The following is a 24,891-nucleotide window of genomic DNA, read 5'->3' as shown; positions in this document are numbered from 1 at the left end:
TTCTATGTTGGGTCTCTCCCGTGCCTTCCACCCCATGGCAATCCTGCGCTTAGCCAAAATATATGCTAGGTCTTTAAGCTTGCTCACATGCTTGAGTTTACGCGGTCTAGGGAAGACCCCCACCAAACACGCCCACATAGAGTCCACTCCCAGTCTAATCCCTTTGTCTGCCAGTTGGCCTGCTACCTCCTCCCAATATCTTGTGATTTCGGGGCAGGCCCAAAACATTTGTACCATCCCCGCATTTTCTGCCCTGCATTTTGGGCAGTGTTGTTTAGCCGCCTTCGCGAACTTGGCGTTTTTCTTTGGGGTCATGTATGCTCTGTGGGTGATGTACAACTGAATCTGCTGCAACCGGGTATTCCTCGAGACTTTCTTATGGTATCCTTGCATCTTTTCCCATAGTCTATCATCTATGGTCTCCCCGCTTTCCTCTTCCCATCCCTACCTAACCTGGAGCACCTCTTTACCCGTCTTGGACATCAGTATCTCATAAATTCTGGAGACTTCATGACCTCCTTCTGACACTGCTTGGAAAGTTTCTATAGCTGTGTCTGGCTGTTGGGCCAGTTCTGTTTCTGACCACATCTGTAGTAATAGCTTCATCAGCATAGCGTATGTGATGTACTGCCCACTGTGTCAGCCTGTGTCCTCTATCAATATGTCAAACTCCATCTTTTCCCCTTCCCGCCACACATCTCCCACTGTTGTTACACCCACTGGTTTCCAGTATTCCCGAATGGCGCACCTCAATTGTTCGTCTATGCCCATTAGTGTTACAAGAGGAATGTGTGGGGAGCACAGCTGCGGGTTCCCATTACGGCGCAGGCTCTGTGCCAGATCTTTCTGCTCAGGGCCAGCAATGCCAATATATTTTATTTCGGGGGGGTCTGTCAACCACATCCACTCGTTTAGGAAGTATGGTGCACTTTCCGGCCTCAATAGCCTTAACTCAGGATTAGTATCATCAGATAACCATCTAGCTACGTACTGAAGCTGGCCCGCTAGATAATACACCTCGAAATTGGGCACCTTTATCCCTGCCTGTTCATGCAGGTTTTGCAATTTCCAGAGGGCTATCCAGTTTCTGGTATTGTGCCAAATGAACCCCCTGCAAATACTGTGTAAGTTTGAGAAAAATCGTTTGGGTATTAAGTATGGGACATTTGCAAAGTTGTGTAGCAACCTAGGTAGTACTATCATTTTGAGCAAAGCTGTCCTCCCCATCATGTTCAGGGGCAACTTCGTCCAAAATGTCATTCTTCGTTGGATGCCTTTCACTGCCTTCACTGTGTTGTTTTCGTGTTCATCTTTAGGTTTATGGTATATATCAATGCCCAGATATCTAAAGGTGTCCACCGCCCAGTCGATCTGTAACACAGGTAATGCGCATTTTGGCACACCTATATATCTATGTAGGGGAAATATGCTAGATTTTCGTGGGTTTATTGTTATACCTGGCAACTGTGCAAACCGTTCTAGCACCTCTAGTATGTATTGCAGATTTTCTTCCAGGTATTGCAAATACAGCAGCATGTCATCTGCATACAGCAATATCAGGTGCTGCTCTCCATGCGTCTTAATGCCCACCTCCACGTAATACTATCTGAGGTATGCTGCTATTGGTTCTATCGTCAGGATAAATAGCATCTGGGACCAAGGACATCCCTGTTTAGTGCCTCTGCTCAGGGTCCATCGTTCGGAAACCACGGGTCCCGTCAGGACTCTGGCCATTGGTTAATTGTACACTAGTTTCACCCATTGTAAATACCCAGGTCCTATCCCAATTTCTCTAGGACAGCCAGCAGCCAAGTACACTTAACTGAGTCGAAAGCCTTCACTGCGTCTAGTGAGACTATTGCCAGTTATCGGGTGCTCTCTTTGGTCTGATCTATGATGTGGTGCAATCTTCTGAGATTGTTGGAGATGCACCGCTGGGGGACATATCCCGTTTGATTGTGGTGTATTAGGGAACCGATCAGTGGTCTCAGCCTATTTGCCATCACCTTAGTGAGGATCTTGCTGTCCTGATTCAACATCGATAGCGGTCTATAGGATCCGCATCCCGTGTTTGTTTTGCCCACTTTGAGGAGTGGGGCGATGATCGCCTGCCTTAAAGACTCTGGTAGCCTGCGCTTTTCAAACGCCTCATTTAGCGAAGCTAACAGATGTGGGAGCAGGTCCGACATCTATGTTTTGTAGAACCTGCTAGGTAGACCGTCCGTCCCAGGGGCCTTGCTAGTGGATAGGGTGCGAATTACATGTTCCAGTTCCTCCAGTTCAAGTGGAGCTTCCAGCCTATCTCTTTCTGCGTCCCCTAACCTAAGCAGGATTATCTTGTCTAATGCTTCATTCATGTCGAGTCCTTCACTTCCTATCATGACTGTGTACAGTTTACGGTAATATCTTTGAAAGCACTCGTTTACCCCCTCTTGGGTGTCTGCAAGTGTGCTGTCTTCACTGCTCATCTCTCGTATCACTTGTCTCGGGTTTTGCTTTTGCACAGCCAGGCTAGCAGTCTGCCTGGTTTGGCCCCTTCTGCGTGTTGCCTTTCCACGTATTTCCTGTAGTTTAGGTTACGCAATCTCTCCCAGTGGGCCTTGCACTTCTCAGTTAGATGTTGCACGTTCTCCACCCCCTTTGCGGCCCCCCGCCCTGCATACATTATATCTTCGATCTCCCTCTCTGTAGCATGCAAGTCTGCCACTATACCCCCCTGTAAGATAGCCACTTTGGAAATCGCCTCCCCCCTCACTACCACCTTAAATGCTTCCCACAGCGTCCCGGCCGACTCAACACTTCCCACATTTATCTCAAAATATTCCTGTATGGTTTTTCTTAAGTCTTCCCTAAAGATGGTGTCTTTGAGCGTCTCCGCACAAAGTTTCCATGATGGAATCCTTGGTCTGGGCAGCGAGATCTGCCATGTCACGACCAGGGGTGCATGGTCTGACAGGACTGCTGCTTTGTACTCTGCCTCTCTGATTTCCTCCACTAACGAATCCGCCACAAATATATAATCCAACCTGGTATGCAGGTCATGTGGAGCTGAATAGTGTGAGTACTCTCGGCGTCGTGGGTGCAGCTCCCTCCATATCTCGGTCATCTGAAAATCTTGTTTGAAGGAAGCAAGGGCCTTTGCTGCTGGATTCGGTCTGGTCATCTTGTCATCAGACCTATCCATAACGGGGTCTAGTTGGCAACTAAAGTTCCCGTCGATTAAGACTGTTCCGTCCATATATGGGCTAACAGTGGTGTATATTTTCCTGAAATATTGCGCGGTGTCATTATTCGGGGCGTAAATGTTAATATAATTAACTATTTTATTGCCTAGCACTCCCTTGATTATCGCTATTCTCCCATCCGCTCGCACTTCATGTTGTAGCAGTTTAAAGGGAACGTGGGGTGCTATCCATATGAGGACTCCCCTAGCATACACAGAATACGTGGCCTCAATGGTGGTCTCCTTCCATTTCCTCTTCATCACTTCTAGTTTCTCTTTCGTCAGGTGGGTTTCCTGTAACATCGCTAAGTCTATCTTTTGTCGCCTCAGGTACATCATAATTTTGTTGCGCTTGATATAGGTATTTAGTCCCCGCACATTCCATGACGCGATTCTCAAGTCCCCCATTTTAACCATATCCTACACCGCCCTCTCTCCTCCCTTCCCTTTTCCTGTACCGCTTCAGTTGTGTTTGTGGACATACCAAGTTGTCACCTTGCATTATCATCAATATTTCCACCCGCCCTCCCTTCTTCACCCCAAATCACACTATACACCCAACTAACCCCCACCCCCAATTCCGTTCCCCCCAACTGTTGCCCAGCTCCATCCCTGGATCTCAGGCTCCCCTGCTTCTCGACCTCTGACCTGCTAGTGCTGGCGCGAGGGTCGCTGCAGGTGGATACTATACTACAATATCCTATCTAAACTAGCCAACCGGGGGTGAAATCGCGCTCTTCGATATTGCTCCCATTTCTGTTCAATCGCGGTGCACCCTGATTATTGCTACCCATCTCCTCTCGCAGTGTTAGCAGCAGGCCATGTTACCGTGCACCATGTCCCGGCCCATTTCTAACAGAGGCATATGCGCTGTTCTAGGCTCGTGCCCTATGATGGAGCGTCCTCTCAGGTTGGCTCATTATCCCCGACCTCCCCCTGGAAAAAAGCATTAGTTCACTTATCATTCGCCCCTGACTCCCGGGCAGCAGATCCATCTGGGCAGTTCATCCCGTCCATCCACCTGGGTGCAACCTCCGGAGTTTCAAATAAATGCGCTTTGCCGCCCTGCAAGACCCTAAACCTCGCCGAATAGAGCGGTCTATATCTCAAGCCGGAGTCTCGTAGTCTTCTCTTGATCGCAACAAAGTTCAGGCACCGCTTTTGTACCAGGAATGTATAATCTGGGAATGCAGTGATGGTTGCTGAAGCTCTGGATATTGTTCCGCCTTTCCTAAAAAACTCGAGGATCTTTTCTCTGTCTCTATAGCACAATATCTTGGCTTTGATCAGGCGGGGCTCCAGGTGGTGGCTTCTTTGTTAGGGCTCTGTGCGCCCATTCTACTGCAAATCCCTGGGACAGTGCGCCCGCACCTATCTCTTGTAGTATCATGTTTTCGATGTACTCTGTGGGGTCGGGGTACTCTTCTCCTTCTGGAAGCCCCACAACGCAAATGTTGTTTCTTTTCGCTCTTCCCTCTGCCTCCTCGGCTCTGTTTTGCAGGTTTTCCACTTTCTGTTGCAGGATATGTACCTTTTTACTGTTCTCCTTACTAGTCTCTGTGATGGCTTTCATATCTCTCTCCAGCATACCAGTCCGTTCCGCTATGGCTCTGACGTCCTGCCGCAAGAGGTTGACGTCTAAACTGACCCTGTCTATCTTGGCCTCCAGAGAGATTTTCATTTCGTTGAGTTTGGATTGCCAAGCCACCTTCAGTGCCACAATAGCCTCCAGAATCCGTTGATCCTCTCTAGGTGGCTCTCTTGTCCCTGGCACGTGGTGAGCTGATGGGTTTACTCCTTCCCCTGACTGGTTGGGTTTGGTGAAAATGTCCAGGGAGGACTGCTTTACTTTCGCCTTCATGACTTTGGATGTCATCCTGCTTTTGGACTGTTCTGTTACCTGACGTGCGTGCCTGTGGGTTTTGGTTCTCCTACCTTAGGGCACCCTTGGGTGGCGCGTCTCCGTTGGTCAGTTAGTCTTTGGTGTGGGTCTCCGCACCAGTAGGACCCCCTTGTGTAGGGTGTGCACGTCTCCTGTGGTCTCAGGACCTTCTTATAGGACCTATGGCTTGTGTCCCCTGTGGCATATACCACACTCGTCCCGTGGCTCAGGTACGGCCCATTCCCCCAGGTATAACGTGACCTTGTGCTGCACCACTAAATTGGGTGTAAGGCTATGCACCCTGCGTTATCTTGTGCCCACCCTGGGTAACTACCTTCCGTGCCCCCTTTCTGTCTTGCCTCTTGCCTCGTAGAGTGTGTGGGGTTGTGGGGTCTTTCTGCACGCTTGGGGTGAATCTGGGGTCTATTTTATCATCCTGGCTGGCCGCCGTTTTATAGCGAGCCATCTTTCTGGTTGCACTTTACCAGCGTGTGCTTTTATGTCTGCCCACACGTACCTTCACTTTTGAGTCCTGGTACTGACATTAATTATGGTGCGGCTTGCGTGCCGTTCCCTTCCCGTTGTTCCAGTATAATGGCTATTGTGCCCCTCGCAGCTGCTGCATCCACATGTAGTTTTCAGGAGTGGGGCTGGGCACACCTTATCATTTATGCCCGTTCAGTTCATTGCTCCCGTGCTCGTATTCCGTTGTTGCTCACATTCGGAGCGAGAGTCTCAGCCTTGTGTGCAAAGTTCCACCGGGGGCAAGCTTGAGGTCCTCCATCTTTGTTTCCATCCACTCCTATGTGGCAGGCGATCGCTCCGACCCCCCCTCCCCACTGGCACATGGGCCACTGCTACCCTGCTCGTTCCTCTCTCCTCGGGGTGCCTTCCCACATTTGGGCCATGGCACAGCATGTAGTGCCGTGTAGTGCCGTGTAAGTTGTTTTCATCACACCGCTGCGTTGCTACAATGTGGCAGCTGCAGCGTCTGGAGGTTCCTCCTGCAACAGTTGCGCTGTCTTCTTTCTGCGGCGAAAGCAGTGCTTCTGTAAGCTGCAGCTCCGGCTGCTGGTCAGAGCCGCCTACCTAGGCGTCCGTCCTGTGGCCTTAAGCAGCATGAGCCATCGGCCATTGATGGTGGGGTCTTTGGCACTCACTGATGCTTCCTCTTTTTATGCTCCACAGTTGAGGGGCTATCTTCCGTTCCAGCCAATTCCCCAGTCACCATTACGTGTTTCAGTGTCCATCCGGCCCCGACTCTTTACATTGCATCGCCGCGTTGTGGCTATCTGACGAGTCCCTTTGTCCTTGCACCGTCCGCCATCTTTTTTCTTCCGGACACGACCCTCTGCAAGCTCTTTTCGTCTCGGGGTGCTGCTCCTTTACTTTTATCCAGTTTTGGCACTCCCACGTTGGTCTGCACAGGTTCACGCACCGGAGCCTATCTTTCTGTCCGCCACTGATGCATAAAGGTGCACTTTTCTTCCGGATCAATATCGGATCGAAGGGAGCTCCAAGAATGCGTCTTCTCACATGGCTCTGTAGCCACGACCCCCGTCTATTCAGACGACATTGCTGCGTACAGCCACACCTGGGAGGATCATTTGTCACACCTGAAACAAGTGCTTCAGGCGCTGCAGAATGCAGGTCTAACCATCAAAGCCACAACATGGCAGAAAGCAAAGAAAACAGTGACTTACCTAGGCCAACTAGTCGGTGGAGGTAAGAAACACACTCTGGAAGCTTAAGCACAGGCTGTGAAGGATTGGGACATCCCCACCACACACACAGCTGAGAGCCTTTCTAGGCTGCACCGGTCATTCATCAAGGGGTTTGGGACCATTGCCATGCCCCTGAATGATGTAACTTCAAAGAAATGCCTAATAAGGTAACTTGGACCCCCACCCCTCATCCCGGAACTGCTGGACCAAGTCAAAGATGCCCAAATATACACCAAATTGGACCTCAGGGGGGGCATACCATCTTGTGCGGGTAAAGAAAGGAGACGAATGGAAGACTCCCTTTCGTACCAAGTATGGGCTATACGAATATTTGATGATGCGCTTTGGGCTTTGCAACGCTCCCGCCGCGTTCCAATACTTCATGAACGATGTACTGCAGGAGTTGATTGACGTATATGCCCATTGACGACATCTTGGTGTATTCCTCGTTCAAACAGGATCATGTTAGGCACGTTCGCTCCGTCCTTGCAAAACTCTAACAGCACCAGCTATACGAGAAATGGCCCTTGCATGTCACTGAAGTCGAGTTCTTGGGTTTCGTCCTCACTCCCAGAGGCGTCCGGATGGATTTGCACAAGGTAGACGCACAAGGTAGACGCCATTCTTAATTGCCCATCACCGTCTTCAGTTAAAGGTGTCCAAAGTATGCTCGGTTTTGCGAACTTTTACCGCCGATTCATCCCGGGTTTCTCGCAGATCGTACATCCGATCACTTCTTTATTACAAAAGAATATCACACATTTCCAATGGATGAAGAGGCAGAAAAGGCCTTTCAAGAACTTAAGAGAAGGATTACTTCAGCCCTCGTTTTGCAACACTCCCGGCCGGACCTCCTGTATATAGTGGAAACAGACACCTCCAGCATAGCAATGGGGGGTAGTTCTTTCCCAGAGGGATCCTGGGACCGGCCAATTAATCCCATGGCCTTTTGGTCACGCAAGTTTTCCGCACCCGAACTTAATTACGCAATAACAGACAAGGAACTCCTAGCGATCAAGGCATCCTTTAAGGCTTGGCGACATTACCTCTTGGGCGCCAGACATACCATCACTGTAATCACCGACCACTGGAACCTTCAATACCTCAAGACGGCAAAGACTCCGGTGGGCTTTATTCTTCGCAGAGTACGATTACATAACCACCTAACGATCCGGAGTTCGGAAGGGAAAGGCAGACGCCTTATCCCGCATGGGAGTTGATGAAAATGCATACTCACCCCCGGATCCCGTAGCCATCATTCCGGGTGACAAGCTACTAGGTCTCACCGTAACATTATCCCTGGACGAACTTCAAAAGGAAATTCAGCTCCTAATGAACACTGAGACATTACAGGAGTGAGCCGCTCAAAGTGAACATCGCACAATCAAGGATCAGCTCCCGTATTTCAGGGGACGTTTGTATCTACCGAATAAGGCATTACAAGAACAAGTCATCTCAGGTTATCATGATTCCCTGATGGAAGGACACCCAGGGATTGCCAAAACTTTAGCCAAAATAAAAATACATTATTGGTGGCCAACCTGGCGAAAGGACATTATACAGTTTATTCTATCATGTGGCATCTGTGCACAGAATAAATCCCTAAAGCAAAGACCTGTGGGTTTTCTTCAGCCCTTGGATATCCCACCTGCGCCCTGGCACACTCTCTCCCTCGATTTCATCACTGACCAACCTGGCGAAAGGATTCAACAGTATTTTAGTGGTAGTTGACCTTTCAAAAATGGCCCATTTTATACCACTTAAGGGTCTACCAAACGCATCCACTCTGGCGAAGGTATTTTTGGAACAAATCGTGCGACTACACAGATTTCCCTCCGTCCTGATTCCAGACTGAGGCAGCCATTTTGTGTCTAATTTCTGGAGGAAGAGTTGTGCAATGGCCCAAATTGATATCCGCCTATCCACCAGTCACCATCCACAAACTGATGGTCAAACAGAACGGACGAAGCAGACTTTAGAGCACTACCTACGGTGCATGCTACATCAAGTGGAAGAAGGTTGGAAGGATGTGCTGTGGATAGCCGAATATGCCTACAACAATTCGTTACACTCCAGCACTGGGCAGAGTCCATTTTATACCATGTATGGAAGGCATCCACGTACTTCGGTGTTCGACGTCCCCACAACCTTAGAAATGCCAGCGGTAAAGACTTTACATACAACTATAACTCAGACTTTCAAAAGGGCAGCAGAACACTTGATTCAAGCCAAAGAAATACAGAAAAAGTTCTCTGACCAACATCGACGAAAAGCCCCAGCCTACCAAGTTGGAGATAAAGTCTAGTTGGCATCTCGGCACGTACCCATAAGAGGATCCCAGACGTTTCGTCCCAGGTAGCTAGGACCTTATACCATCAAGGCTATCATAAACCCTGTGGCAGTAAAACTAGCTTTACCACCGAACATGCAGATCCATCCTGTGTTCCACGTATCACTTCTGAGGCCAGTTCAACCTGGAACCCGGGTTAAGACACCACCAAATCCAATACTGGTTAATGGAGAGCCTGAATTCGAAGTTAAAGACATCCTAGACTCAAAAATCACCAAATCCAAGTTATATTATTTAGTGGACTGGAAAAGGTACGGCCCTCAAGACAGAACATGGGAGCTGAGCGAGCACCTCCATGAACCACGCTTGGTTAAACGTTTTCATCGGGACCATCCAACCAAACCTGGGCCAGTCGGAAGGAATACCATGAGAGGGGCATTAGGGGGGAGTGCTGTCACGACCCCTATCCATGACCCCCTCAGATGCAACAGCCCCCTGGCAGCAGTGAGGCTACAGCCCCCCACAATGGCTCCAACGGCCTTAAAAGCCCATCAACAAAAGACATGGAGTCGGTCCAGGCGCCTTTGGCGCCAGGCTCATTATTTAGAATGAGGCAAGCACCACCTTGGACCTTAATCCAACATGGAGGTCCTTTATACAGCTCTGTTCCAAGAACTGAGCCTTGCAGACTAGTGTTTTGGGTGTGGTCAGATCTTCAGGTGTGGCTGGCTATATAAGCCACGCCCAAACTGGGATTCACGCTTCGCGTTTTTCTGCACTCCTGCAGCGTAACGCTCACCGTGTCCAGCTCCAGCTCATCAGCTACTCCCGGCGACTTAAATCTGAAGCCATCAACCTGGATTCCATCGGCAACCTGCAAGATCAAGAACAGTATTAACAAAGGACATTACCAGCTCCTACGTCCATTGTTGCATCCATCTGCGCTCGGCAGCCTCGCCCATCCCCGGAGTGCTCCGCAACCTGCAAGAACAAGAACAGCATTAACGTGGAACATTTACCTATGAGTAACAGCTTCTACATCCATCCACGCTCGGTGGTCTCGCCATTTCCGGAGTGCTCCGCAACCTGCAAAATAAAAGGACAGCATTAATAATAATCTGTACTCGGCAAGCAGCGAATTTGACATCACGCGACACTATCGGCAAAGGTGACAAGCTAAAACACCAATAACCACTTACCTGAATAACCGGTCCTCGATTGAGCTTCATTCCGGACCATCAGGCAAGAAAGAAATACAGGTTAGCAACTAGCTGACATTGAGCAGCGCTGCGCTTCGCACTAAACTACTTACCTCAGCCTTATCCATCCGGCGCAACAGCTCCGAAACCACAACAACCCCTGTGGAAGACAGAAAGAGACATTAAGAGCACAAGAGAATGAAAAGAAGACAGGAGAAGGAACAGAAACTGAAAGACTTACCTGAACTCCATAAACAGAGTCAGTGTCACAGCCGGTCTGGACCCGACACAAGGGCACAGGACCAGTGAAGCAACTAGGCCATCTGAACGCCCACAACTAACACGCGCCCCTGCACAGAGACGCAGGACGGAGAGCTCAACGCACAAGAAACTAAGGTGAGGCATAACCTCCAAGGGAAGGGACTTGGTCAGTGGGAGGTGGGAGTCCCCATCACAGGCTCGGTACCTAACCCTCCATTCTCCTGTCACAGGATCTGACCACCAGCCAACATACAAACAAGCAGAAGGCGTCCAGGACAGCGCACAGTCTCCCATCCGGTGTCGTGTGGCGCCCCCGTGGATACCAGGTGAGCGTAACACACCTACTCCAGTGCTTCCTGCAGACAGACCCTCACTGACATCCTCTTTGTTGCTCCTTCACCAGACCTTTGCACTCCTCATATGGTCTCTGTGGGCTCTCCTTTCTCTTCCTCACCCATTAATAGAGGGAACTGTTGGGAGGCACTCCCGGACCCCTTCGACTCCTCTAAGGTATTCATTAATGTCTACCTAAATGGCACACTCATGGTCCAAGTCCAACCTTCTCCTCTTTGACAGACGCTTCCCACCCTCATAAATTTCCTCTCTTCTCCGGCTGTTCTGTCTGTCCCTTCTTTAGCTTCCTTGCCTCCCCACTCTGCCTCCTCCTTGGCTACCTTGCCCTCTCCTCCTTCCTGTTCTGCCCCCCCTCGGGCTCCTTGTACACCTCTGCAGGGCGTATCTCTGATTTGTACCCCTCCCTTGAAGTCCTTCAAGGATGGCAACCTTCTCCATACTGCCACTCTCAATTCTTGCTCAGCTGTCGAACACTCCTCTGACATCTGCCGTCTCCTGGAAGAACATGACCTTGATGTTCTCGGTCTCACAGATACATGGTTCATGGCTAGCTCTGTCACAAGCTTTGACACTCTCCTCCCTGATGGCTACAAGATCCTGTCCACGCCCACACCCAACCGTTCTAGAGGTGGGGTAACCTTGATCTTTGCTCAGTGGATTCCAGCCTCTGTCATTCCTTTGCAGGCCTACTCCTCTTTTGAATGCCTTGTCTTTAGGCTCTCTTTCTCTACTGGGCACTCTCTTACAGTTGTAGAACCAACAGATGTCCACACTCTTGTGGAACTCTCCCGTCCCCTGCACACCCTTTTAATTGCAAATAAAATCAATACTCAATAGTCTTAAATAGTAGCTTGTTTGAAAACAATGTGTATATTAATACTTTGGAAACCGATTATATCAAAAAAATAATCAATTTAATTTTACTGTGAATCACATGCTACTAATTTACATTTCAATAGGTTAAGTTATTAGCTTCTGTATTAGTATGGTTCCAAAATTTCATACAGTGTATAGATTTTCACCCAGTGTCAAGGTTGTTTTTCTCCCCGGCACCCCACTAATTATCCATCAGATCCCCAAAATAAAGCTACTAGATAGGTGTGCACTGGGCAACACAAGCATTTGGATTTACCGCCCACCTGGTCAGATCTTCTCCTTCCTCTCTGAGTGTGCGGACCTCTCCTCCTCCCTCCTGGCCTCGACCACTCAACTCCTCCTTCTTGGAGACTTCAACATCCATCTGGATGCTTTCTGTCCCTCATCTGGACTCTGTCACGACCTCTGGGACTCTCTCTTTCTATTCTCCCCTCTGGCCCGACTCATTCTGCAGGGCATATTCTGGAAGCTCTGATCTCTTCAGACCTCCTCCTCTCTATCCCATTGACCACTCCTCTCTCCTGGAGTGATCACTCTCTCCTTTCCTCCCATCTCTCCCTTGCTACCCCTCAGTGCAGGGGGGCTCAGAGGAAATGGCGGACTTCTTGTGCATCCTCTGACAAACTGGCCTGCCGCCTATTCCTAAGGCAATACCGGCACCTTGTCCACTCTAAGAAGAGAGCCCATATCAAAGCACGCATCTCTGCAGCATCTAACAACTCGGCTGAACACTTTAAAATCTGCAAGGAGCTGGCCAACCCTTCTGCAGTCTCTACCTCTCCTGTCACCTCCCAGGCCCTTTGCACAGCCCTGGCCTCTCACTTCATCTCTAAAACCCAGGACATCCTGCCCACCCTCTCGTCCTCCTCCCCCTTCTCTCTCTGATACCTCTGGCCCCACTGCGGCCGCCTCTCCTCCCTCCTTCTCATCTTTTCCTCTGTTCTTCCCCGAGGAGATTTCCAGACAAGTCCGATCTATGAAAGTATTTTCAAAACAGGTTCTTCCCTGTTTGTCTAAAACCATTAAGGACCACATTGACACCCTTGCTCTGGCTCTGGTCGTCTTCTGTAACCATTCCTTCACCTCTGGAGCCTTCCCCTCCCCTCCGAAAACCCACAGCCGACCCCTCTCTCCTGGCTAACTATCGCCCGATTTCTATCACTCCTTTCCTGGAGAAACTCTTGGAAAAGCTGGCCATCACCCAGCTTAATCTTCACACTGAATCTGCTGGTTGTCTCCATGATCATCAGTCTGGCTTCAGAGCCACCAGAAGCACGGTAACTGCTCCCCTGAACATCCGTGAAGACCTGCTCTCCAACCTTGACTCTAACATACCTTCTGTGCTTATCCTACTCAATCTCTCCTCTGCCTTTGACATGGTCAACCATGCCATCTTGCTCAACCGTCTCTGTGATAACCTGGGTATCACCAATCAGGCCCTGGCCTGGCTGACCTCTTTCCTCTTTGATCGACCCTCCCAGGTCCAACTTGGGTCCTTCCTTTCCTGCATCTCACTCTCTACTTGTGGTGCTCCCCAGGGGTCTAACATCTCTCCCTGGCTTTTCAACCAATACCTACCACCCCTTGCCCACCACATTGACGCTCTCTGCTCTAACTTTCAATGCTATGCGGACGACACTCAGCTTATTTTAAGGCTCCTCTCCGACACTACTACTCTCTCCCTCATCTCTGACTGTTTCTCTGCTATCCAGGAGTGGTGTGCCTCCAATGATCTCTGCCTCAATGCCATTAAGACGGAGATTCTCCTCATTGGCACACCTGCACCCTCCTTTCCTGACACTCTCTGGCCGGTCTCCCTTGGCCCTCTTCCTGCTCGCATCTGCGAGGCTAAGAACCTCAGGGTCATTTTCGATTCCACTCTCTCCTTCTCTCCTCACATCTCCTACGTCTCTCAGAAGTCAAACTACCAACTTCACCTCCTCAGCGGCATTCTTTCTTTCCTCTCCTTCCCCCAGAAGCTTACTGTCTCTAGAGCTCTGGTTCTCTCTAAATCTGCCTACTTCTACTCTCCGTCCTCTGCAACTCATCCAGATTAGCACGGCAAGACTTGTCCTTGGCCTCTCAAGCCCTGGGATCATATCTCTCAAGACCTGAAATCTCTTTATTGGCTCCCAGTGGCTGCAATGGTTAAATGTAAGACCCTCTGCACTGTCCACAGGGCTGTCTGGGGCCTGGGTCCAAAATACCTTCAACTATCCCTCCGTAAATACCTTCCCACTCGAGCTCTTCACTCCTCCACCTCCAACTCCCTCAGGGTCAGTCGCTTCTCCAAGCAACGAGTTGGGGGTAGCTCTCTTTCCTCGGCTAGAGTGTTAGGGAGAATTCTCATTTTTGGCTAATTTCCCTTACCTAGTGAGTCCCTCAGAAGCTATGCTGGATTTATGGGGTTTATTTTTTCCACCTGGTAAGAGTGTGAGCCTTTTTCCCACTCTTACAGTGTATTTTGTGTGTGTGTTGTACTTTTCTTTTTGTGCTAATGGGCTATGGAGTGCCACCAACTCCTTAGGCATCATCTTTTTACATATGTGTCACACAGCATCTTTAGTGCAGTGACACAGGGATGTCTTTTAGACTTCCCTTGTGAACTCCATTCCTGGGGATGAGTACTGTCCCCCAGAAACATGTAAAGTCACCATTGGCTTTACTAGTCCTTAAATACAGATCCAGTACCAGCCATTTTACAATGGAGTACTGGAGGGGAATATCTTTCCCCTGTCCTTCTGTACCTCAAGGGGCACTTGTGTCCCTCTTCCCGACTCGACATGGCTAGTGGCAGTGGTAACTATCATTTTTACACGGATTCCTGTGTTAATGTTCTGGCTGTAGTGACAGATGTGAACATAAAACCTGCTACCCCATATCATTTTTTATTTTGGGTCCTTGCTGGTTTTTCGTCATTTCGTTTTGGAAAGGTCTTTCTTGTTGTTTGCTTTTCGCGCTAAACCAGGTTTGGTTTCCTTGTTCTCCGTCCTTTGGCGGGCTTCCGCGAAGAAGCCCTCCTTTTGCGTCTGGATGTCTAGGTGGGCTGAATGTGAGGGAGGGGTTTAGTCACCCCCTGCACAGGGTCTCCTTGGAGACCCAAGTAGCACTTTGTGTCGATTGGCTGAGGTGGTTGTCCGGGCTGTACAACCCCCTTGCTGGGTGATTGACAGCCAGGCTGTATGAATGGGGGATTTTGGCATAAAAGGCAGGACTCTTGGGCTGGAAGTCAGAGTCGCCACTGGAACTACAAGAACCGAAAAGAGAAGCAGAGAAGAAGACGGCTGCTGCAACTCCTGGATGCCCGGTGAAGCCCTGCTGCAGTCCTGAGCTATCTACCCTTCAACGACAGAGAAGATCCAGTCCGGGGTCTTCTTCCCTTGAGCCTGGTGGGATCAACCAACTCACCTTCTACAGCCAGAGAATCCTCTCCTGGGTCGTAATCGCTGCACTGAGCTGTAGTGGTCCGGATATCCACCAGAAGAGCCCTCTCCTGTTTTTAAGGAGCGCACCTTTTATTAATTGTTGCTTTGCTGCTGCTGGCCTCATCCCTGGGTAGTGCAGATCGCTCCAGACGTCCTCATTCTTGTCCCCACGACTGAAGCTTCAGGAACCGTGAGTCTGCAGGAACTACCAGGAACAACTGCCGTAGCACCAGCTTTCTTCATCTGAATAAGGTACTGTGTCCATTTGGTCGTTCTCTCCGTCCGACCTTGAGGAATTGGGGTGAACCCTTTTCCTTTCCGAAGGCTTGTCCTTTCTTTCTTCCGTTTTATAACTTTTGCCACCCTTTGACAATATCCAGTACTCCTGGCAGCATGAATCTTGAACTGTTCTCACTGTGTGATCCTCGACAACAGAGCCCCGGCTCCAGTTGACACTAGCGCAGGCCTATTGACTTTTATCTGCCTCTTAGAACACGTCCTGATTCTATTATCCTTGACAAAAGTATTGCCTATGATTTTTATCTACTATTCCCTTGTTTTAATTCTATGTGCTAAGTGTGTTTGACTACGTTTACATTTCTTCCCGCGAGTACGTTTTTCTTTCATAAGACCGAACTGTCATCACTGTCAAAGAGTGATCGCGTATTAACCCTCTGTAACATCTTTGTTTCACAACACTGGTCTGTCAAATCATAATGTACTTACCTTGAATTGACCTGAACAAGAGGAATTGATTGTGTGTTGTATATTTACAGTCTGGTTTTATTTAATAGAAGTGAAGTGTTTTGTGAACAGATGGTTTATAAATAAATGTACTTATAGTTTTTAACCAGAAACCTTGAGTCAGTGTTTGCTTGAGTCACAGTAATTGTAGTCCTTTGTGTAATCCCTAGTAGTGCTCATTTGCTCTTGAGGTAAGTCTGGCTGCTCAGCCATCGCTACCACTTTACTGCATAGTACAGGCTTGTACCAAAGGTGAAATTGTACTCCTGTAGTCCTAATCTGATGTAGTGTTCCCCAAGGGTACTGCATGGGATTCTGCCTAACATGGGGCCTCGTTCTGGAACAGCCTCCCTGCCACTCTGAAACTTGAGGAGAACCATCTCCGGTTCCGGAAGCACCTCAAGACCTTCCTCTTTGCTTCTGCCTTCGCTCTTCCTCTCCCTTGCTGAACTGTCTGCTTTGGCCCTGTGCACCTAGCTAACCTCTGATTTCGGGCCCAGGTCCCTGCCCACCCAGACACTAGCCCGAACTGCCTCCTGGCAACCCCTGCACTTGAGTCTGTATCTGTAGCCCTACAGTCCCATTACCCGCACTTATCAGACACCCCCTGTCTGCACCTTAAACCTTGCACTTGCTACCTTGACGGCTGCACTATCAGTTGTTGTTTTCATCTCTTGCTCAGCACTTTCACCTCTCCCCTCTCCCTTGCACTTCTCCCCCTTCCCTCTCCCCTGCACTTGCGAGTTCTCAATGTCACTGGGCCTAGTAAGATCGTTGTTCGTCCTCCCTTGTTCCCCTCCCTTGCCTCGTCGTGCCTTGAAACATGTGTACATGAGCACAATACAAATAAAATATATCATATCATACTGGGGTATCTGCCATTTGCTGATGAGTCAGGGCGTTGCCTTTTCTATTTTTACACCCAGGACGGTATGTGACAACAAATCATATCCGCAAAAAAATGGAGACCATCTCAGTTGTCTTAGACGCAGGGTTTTTGTGTTCTTGAGGTACTGCAAGTATTTGTGATCAGTTAACACCCCCACCACCACCACTTGATGGCGTGCCCCCTTAGTGTCTCCACTCATGAAATGCTGCCCGAATGGCCAGCAACTCATTGTCAGTGATAAATAAAATAAATAGAATAAATCTGTTCACAACCTGTGAGTTTCCTAGAAAAGAATACCACCGTTTGCATAACCCTTTCGTTGTCACGTTGTGACAAGACAGCACCCACTGCCACACTAGACGCATCTGTCTCTACTTGAAAAGGTCTATCAGAGTGTTGAAATACCAGAGCCAGAGAAAAGTGCTCAAGCAGCCTGATCTGTCTCAAGATCCCTATTGAACACGTTCTTTTCTTTTAATGGGTGTTACAGTTTGTGAAAAACATTCTATGAATCTGTAGTAAAAATTGGCAAATCCCAGGAAGATTTTATTTCTTCATACATTGGGGGGTGGGCCATTCAGTGACTGCATGTACTTTGTTGGGGTGCATGACAATGAATGACCTCGGAAGTCAGTATGTAACCTAAGAACTCCATCTTGTCAGTATGGATCACACACTTTGAGTTTCGCGAACAGGTAATGTTCCTCTAACATTTTTAGAACTGCCTAAACATTTAACTCGTGCTGTTCTAGTGAGTTTGAGTAAAACAGTATGTCATCAATGTAGACAATGCCAAAAGCATCAATCAAAGCCGTAGAACTTCCTGCGTAAAATTCTGGAAAGCTCCTGCTGCATTGCACAAACCAAAGGTCATAACAAGGTATTCACACAAGGCAAACATTGTCCGAAACGCTGTTTTCCACTGGTCCCCCTCCTTTAACCTGATCAAAAGGCATGCCCCTCTCAGATCCACTTTGGTATATATAGAGGCCGTCTTTACCTGATCTAGGAGGACGGAGGGGCTCGTCTTTCTGTACCAACGGAATCGCCCAGGCACCCCAGTCAAATATGATATCACAAAGGCAGTTTGGGCTTGCATAAACTGGAATGCTGTAGGCTGGCATAGGAAGTGTAACTGGCATTGGCAATGAATCAGAAAAGCTAAATACTTGTGAGCATCCCCTGTGTAATGTTTTAGGGCCTCTAAGGGAACATTTAATAGTTGCAAGACCACTACTCTAGCTGCTCGATCCGAGGAAACAGAAGGAGTGTTACCTCGCAAGGGTGTGCCCTGTGCTGAAATATACCTGAGTTTTCAAATCCGGTGATTATTGAATTGCACAAATTAACTCAGTTTGTATTTCCTGAAGTGCCTTGAGTACTTCAGTTAATGGGGGAGTGGCTGAGTCCATAATGCGTAAGGGATTTAAATACATCTCAAAAGGGGCCTGGTAATTATGTCAGCGCACTGGGTAGAGGGGGGAATATCCACACTCCCACCCAACTATGGAAGCCGAATGGAGAAAGGCCCTCCCACCGTGGGTGACAGGGGTTCCTGATTTGTACAATAACTGGTAACCACAAGGCAGCCAATGGGGTTGAAGAAGGTTAAGGAGAGGTTGTGGATAGGAAGGGTAGGTAAGGAACACCTAAAGAGATTTAGGGAAACTAATTGAATGGGTATGGGGAAGATTAGGGAAAAATAAATAGATACAATATAGAGGGGTAAACCTCTTCACTAAGCCTATATCCACTCTTAATTGTGGTCCAGACCTAACTTACTTGGGATTCCTGCCCTAGTCCTTGTCAGCTCAAATATAATGCAGTGTAGATGACTGCATTGCTCATCACAACATGATTTATGGCACATCCCCTAGCTGCAGACATGGCACATCATCGTTAGTCAAACATGTACCTCGAGTAGTAACAAACATGTGACACGCTGCTAAGCCTTAATACACATATACCAAAAAAGCAAAAAACAATGTGTTAGCAACATGTAGGCGTGGTTCTGCAGCAAGTTGTCCAATGATTGGTGTCCGTGCCGTCTGTAAAGCCAGCTTCTTCACAGGCTTAATATGAGGGTGGGACATTGTTGCTTTCCTATAGGAAAAAGCGTAACCTGTAACCAAGTCTAGTGCGTTTTGTCAAATCATTCATGGTTCCTTCCACCCTCAAATCCCAACTTATCTTTACCCTGAAACCCACGATGCGAGTTCACATGGCTTGTAGTTATCAGCAAGAAACTGTATCTGGAGAGCTACAGGCAGCTGGAGTCTCCTGGGACTGTATTGGTGACCTGCCATGGCCGCAAGACAGCATGCAAGATTGCCCCCAAAGCATTGTGCGAGTGAGCCTACCAATGGCCACTGAAGCAGCGTGTGTATTAGCCTGATGCCGCTGGAGCGGTGTGGGAGTGAGCCTAACAGTGACTGCCGAAGTGGCATGTGAATTAGCCTGCTGTTGCCGCTGGAGAGGCATGCAAGTAAGTGCTCTGCTGTGACCACCCCTGAGTCGGTGTGTGCGGGCCTGCAAGAGCTGGCAAAGCAGCGTTTAGGTAAGTTTGCTCGCTGGAGCAAGTGTGTATCCTGCAGAGCCCTGCCTTGCTTGTGCCATTTACGTCAATTACCAACAACCGCAAAATCAAGGCTTAAATGGAGTTCCCAGCTGGTCTCCTCCCAGCCGCAGCAAACTCTGGGTATTGTAGTCCTAGGCCCCAAAAACCCACAATGCAAGGGCATGTTAGCCCTTGCAAAGTGGGCCAGGCCACAGCATATGGCGTGCAGCCTCACCCTCCTCAATACTTATCTCTTCCACTCTGACCCTGTTGTCTTTCCATCTTCTAGGCAAGATGAGGTCTTGCTGTGTGAGTAGTACCAGTAGAATTTGAAATTTGTATTGGACATAGCCTTCCGGAACCAACCAGGGACCCTGCATCTAGGCACATATGTTCAATTCCTACACAGCCAGTTAGAGACTTTCCAGCACAAAGATTATTAGAACAAGTGAGTCTTCCATTTTTTACGGAAAAGGGTAATAGTGGATATTTTCTGGAGATCGGCAAGCAGTGCATTCCACAGACGGGGGTCCCAGACTGAAAAACATTGGTCACCCCGAAAGACCAACTGAGAGGGTAGTATGGTACTGGCCAATTATCAGGGCCCCACAATATGGTTGGCAATCAACAGGCAATTATCTCATAGTATAAAAGTGACCAAAGGTACAAGACAGAGATGTCCGCTTTCACCTCTCTTATATGCTATTTATTTGGGACCATTCCTATGTAAAATTAGGGAGAGAAATGATATATGGGGAATTACATTTGGGGGCGAGGTTTATAAGATAGCGGCTTTCACTGACGACATGCTGTTCACGCTGAGGGAACTCAAACGATCAATACCGTTGTTGTTAGAAAAACTGGTGGATGTAGAGAAGTTGCAGGTTTCAAGGTCAATATGGGGAAGTCTGAACTTTTAGAATTAGGTGTATCCGAGTCACAGAAGCAGTTATTGTCCTCCTACTCGCCATTTAAAGTGGCAGAAAGCCATATAAGATATTTATGGATTAACATAACGAAGACAGTTTCCCTCTGCTTTTGTTTGATAGTAACTACCAGCAGCTATTGCAGAAGTTCAAGGAAGACTTAGGGAAATGGTCTCTGCTACAAATTTCCTGGTTAGGTAGGATTGCTACTATTAAGGTAACGCTCCCGAGGGTACTTTATATATTTCAAGACCTACCGATTGAAATGCCTCAGTCGTATTTTAAGTAAATAAAGAGATTAGGAGATTTCTATGGTGTAATAAAACTCTGAGAGCAGCATATCACATCGTGATGACACCCAGAGAGAGTGGGGGACTAGGCTTAATAAACTGAGAAAAATATTATGAGGCAGCACAGCTACACGTACTTCGGGAATGGTTTACGGGGAATAACAAGAAGCTATGGGTGAAAATGAATAGGGCAGTAGTGGGGTCTCCGTTGGACGGTGTATTGTGGCTAAACAGACAAGATAGACATAGAAATACAGACTAGTCAGGTTCTTGCTGTGGTTTTCAATATATGGGATCGCCTGTTAGATAAAGGAGCTTTATCCACATGCTCCTCGCCATTAACCCCACTATTTAGGAACTCTCAATTTGAACCTGGGCTGATACAGGGTGCATTTAAACAGAGGAAGATATCCCGTATCTTTATGCATCCAGCTATGATACAAGGGGGGATATATACCTGTTTGAGAAATGTAAACAGATTTTGGGCCTCACGGAAAAAGATAGGATGGAATATTACCAATTTAGACATTGGCTAGCAAGCTCAGGTGGACAAGAAGTGGTGGAGAGATCTTACTAAGTTTGAACAATTCATAACTACACATTCAGGGAATTAAAAAATGGTATCGAAACTATACTCGATACTGCTAGAAGAAGACAAGGGGCAGGTCTCGGGGTATATGTATAAATGGGAAAAGACTGAACCCATATCCTATGGTCCTTTAAGACAAGGTAGCAATACTTGAGATAGATGGGGATGCAGAAGTTACTCAAACATCAATAATCAAACTGACTCAGGAAGTTGGCAAAACTTGGTGTTGTTTTATTTGCAATTGTCTAAAACAGGGAGTTACAACGGACATCAACGGACGTTCACTCAATTTCTCTCAGCACATATAAAAAACACAACCTTTATAGTCAGAATTCGTCGCAAGTGAGGTCATACTATGAGGCAAACAACAAAAACCTACTTGGAGATGTGATAGGATTACAGGGAACATCGAAGTATACGTTCCATACTGACAGGGGATGTGATTGGGTTTCTACTGTCAGGTGGGCAACTAAGCCCATCCCAATTGCACGTCATCTTTTGTGTCACTCAACACTCTATTGGTTATACAAACTATAGAGCTCTTTGATACATGGCCCTCTACCATTGGTTTGGCACCCTTGATCCCTTCTTGAATATTCCACAGGCTACCATACCAGGTGCAGGGAGGGTCCGCGTGATCATGCTTCCCCACCAATTAGCCCAACATCCATCATCACTCTGCCAGTCAATTAAGGCTTTGAACTTGGCCTTGTATGTTGCTCATCTTTATCACCACCTCTTCAGAGCTTCAGATCGTCTATGATCTTTAACCTCGTGCATCTTTTCTGGGTGCATCAGCTCCATTCCGCATGAAGTCACCAGTCTTCTCTTTCATTCATTGTCACACTTCCTCCAGGACTTTTTCCAAAAGGCTGTTATTTCTTTGTGAAGCATATATGGTTTTCTCAATGGATACCTTGTTTCCAGATTTTCTGTGGTATAGGCATCCTCACTGGTACTGTGTGCAATTTCTGGTTCCCAACATATAGGCAGCATGGGGGCAGAGCTTTTGGTGGGGGTACTTGACTCTGCCTCTACACTCCCCCCTTTAGGCGATTCATCGTCCAATCTCTCATCAGTCTTCACATCAAGACATCCTCGTCTGAAGAAATGCTTCTTAGGGACCCATATCTTTACGACTCCTTTCAGGCAGCGTGCCGATTTCACATGCTCATCAACACTCCATGTCATAAGCATACATTGTCCATTGAACTGCAGTAGATCCATCTTCCCACATAATTCTTGTGGTTCTTAGGGTACAAGAACTTCATTCCCTCAGGTGCATGGATGCTGGCCTTTACGTAGTCTCTGATTTCTTTATTTGTCAGCTCCTTAGGTTCGAATCCTGATTCAACATCAATCACAATCTTCATTGCTACTGCGTTCTTGTAACGCTCACCTGATTTCCACGGAGGTGCTGGGCTGGACTGAGCTGTCGCCGTGTCTTCTAGTGTGACTCGTAGATCTCGGCCTTCTCCTAGGGCTGGTCCCCTTCTCACGATGTACCGGACGTGTAGAGTGAGGTGTCTGCAGACGGAAGAACAAGGATTTAGGAACTGGATTGACTGAACTTCTCCTTCCTCAGTCCCCTTATTCGAACCAAGGGCGTGGCTTGCTCACCTTAGATATATTAAGGCCGGGCTCTCCATCCTGCGTCTTTGCAGGGGCGCAAGTACCAGTTACTTCACTGGTTCACTGACAATCCTCTTGATTGCAGAGGTTGATGCTGGAAGATACCGCCGTTTACCGCACGAGCGGTTTCTTGATAGTCATTGATAGTCATTGGAGCACCCTTAATTTAGTCCCTTGCTCAGTCTCAGGGTGTCAAGATTGAAATTGTAGAGGAATGATGCGGCGAGCAGGTGAGTAGGAAAGATGACCGGTTGCTGTCACCCTTTCTAATGTCTCTCTTTGTCCTGCAGGTTTAGGTGCAATGGACGCTGATGAATAAGTGCCCAGGATCGTGCAAGCGTGTATGTACGAAGAAGATGAAGCGCGGTGCACGTAAGTAAAATGACTGCTGTTTGTCTCAAAAGCATGCCTTAATGTCTCTTTTGTCCTTGCAGATCGTGGATGCAGAGAGCGTGGCTAGATGGATGCCGGCGAACGTGCGAGCGCGTAAGTAGAAAGTTTATGGTTGGTTTAGAATGCGCCTTAAAATGTCTCCCTTTGTTTTGCAGATGCCGGCATGCAGCGCTTCTTGAAGTTCAGAACGTGCGGAGCGCAGGTAAGCAATTCAAGAATGCAATGCTTAATCAAGTCCTTTTCTTTGCAGATGTCGATGGGGAGCCGAAGAAAGCGGCGGAAGGCTTTGGAAGATGCCGCCGTATTTGGTAAGTAAGAGCGCTGCTCTCGAATTGAGTTCTGCTAACCTGTTGTTTTGTCTTGGCAGGTGCAGCTGAGGATCGGATCTCTAGCAGGTAAGGAATTCGTTTTCACAGGAACTGGAGCTGAAGAATCTCAGGAAGACTGGAGCTGACACGGTGAGCGTCCTGCTGCAGATGCAGAATAACGTGAAGCACGTTTCATCAATCGGGTGTGGTTTAAATATCCTTCTGTAGTGCTTAGGCGTCTTCTTCCACAGCCTCGCCCAGGTAAGAAAAGAGTTCCTGTGTTCTGATTCCAGGGAGTGGCTCCTGCCCCACCCAGACAGGAAAAGTAGTTCCAGGCAGAGAAGGATCAGAAGACCATCGAGCTGGTAAGTAAGCAGCATGGTCTGCTGCAGGTAGGTCCACCCAAGCACTCTTAAGCATTATGAGCCCGGCGCTTCCAGCGCCGGGACCGGTCATCTTTATAAGCCTGGTGCCACTGGCGCCAGGACAAGGTCCAAAAGGTCCCGATAGGGACTGGCTGGTACCCAGGATCAAGGTTATGGGCCTGCTTCCAAGGATGTGAGGCAAGTCCTGACCCCTTGGAAGCAGGGATCATGACAGTACCCCCCCTCAAGGCCCCTCCCAAGCTTGACTTCTCCGGGGGTCTTGGTTTGTTAGGAAATGTTCGATGAAATTTCTTGACTAAACGAGGTGCGTGGACATGTTCTGCAGGTTCCCAAGACCTTTCCTGGGGGCCATAACCTTTCCAGTCAATCAGGTAGTATAGCCTTGATTTGGAGATTTTGGAATCTAAGATGTTTTTGATTTCAAACTGGAGTTCTCCATCAACTAGGATAGGTTCTGGAGATTTAGTCAATCGGGTCTCTGGCTGCACAGGTTTTAGTAGCGAGACATGGAAGACTGGGTGCATTTTCATATGAGGGGGCAAGTCAACTTGACTGCCACTGGGTTTATTATGGTAGTGATTGAGTAGGGTCCCAGGTATCTTGGGTTGAAGGTGCACGGTCCTTTTAGGGGTAAATGTTTGGTGGATAACCAGACTTGATCTCCTACTTGATATTGAGGGGCCTCCTTCCGATGTTGGTCTGCTCCTTTCTTGTATTGTTCCTTAGCCCTTTGCAGATGAGAAGTGGCTTCTTTAAAGGCTTGGGTGATTGCAGAATGCAGGTGGTCTACTGCTGGTGTCCCTAGTTCCTGAGGTGGATCCAGATTAGAGGTTCGAGGATGGCTACCATATAAAAGAAAAAACGGGGTTTTTCCGGTTCCAGAGTGGACTGAATTATTGTAAGCGTACTCGGCTATCCAAAGGATGTCCTTCCAAGTTCTTTC

The sequence above is a fragment of the Ambystoma mexicanum genome, chromosome 8 (assembly GCF_040938575.1).
Source record: "Ambystoma mexicanum isolate Mex_15411 chromosome 8, UKY_AmexF1_1, whole genome shotgun sequence".
Lineage (NCBI taxonomy): Eukaryota > Metazoa > Chordata > Amphibia > Caudata > Ambystomatidae > Ambystoma > Ambystoma mexicanum.
Note: the sequence above shows the minus strand (reverse complement) of the source record.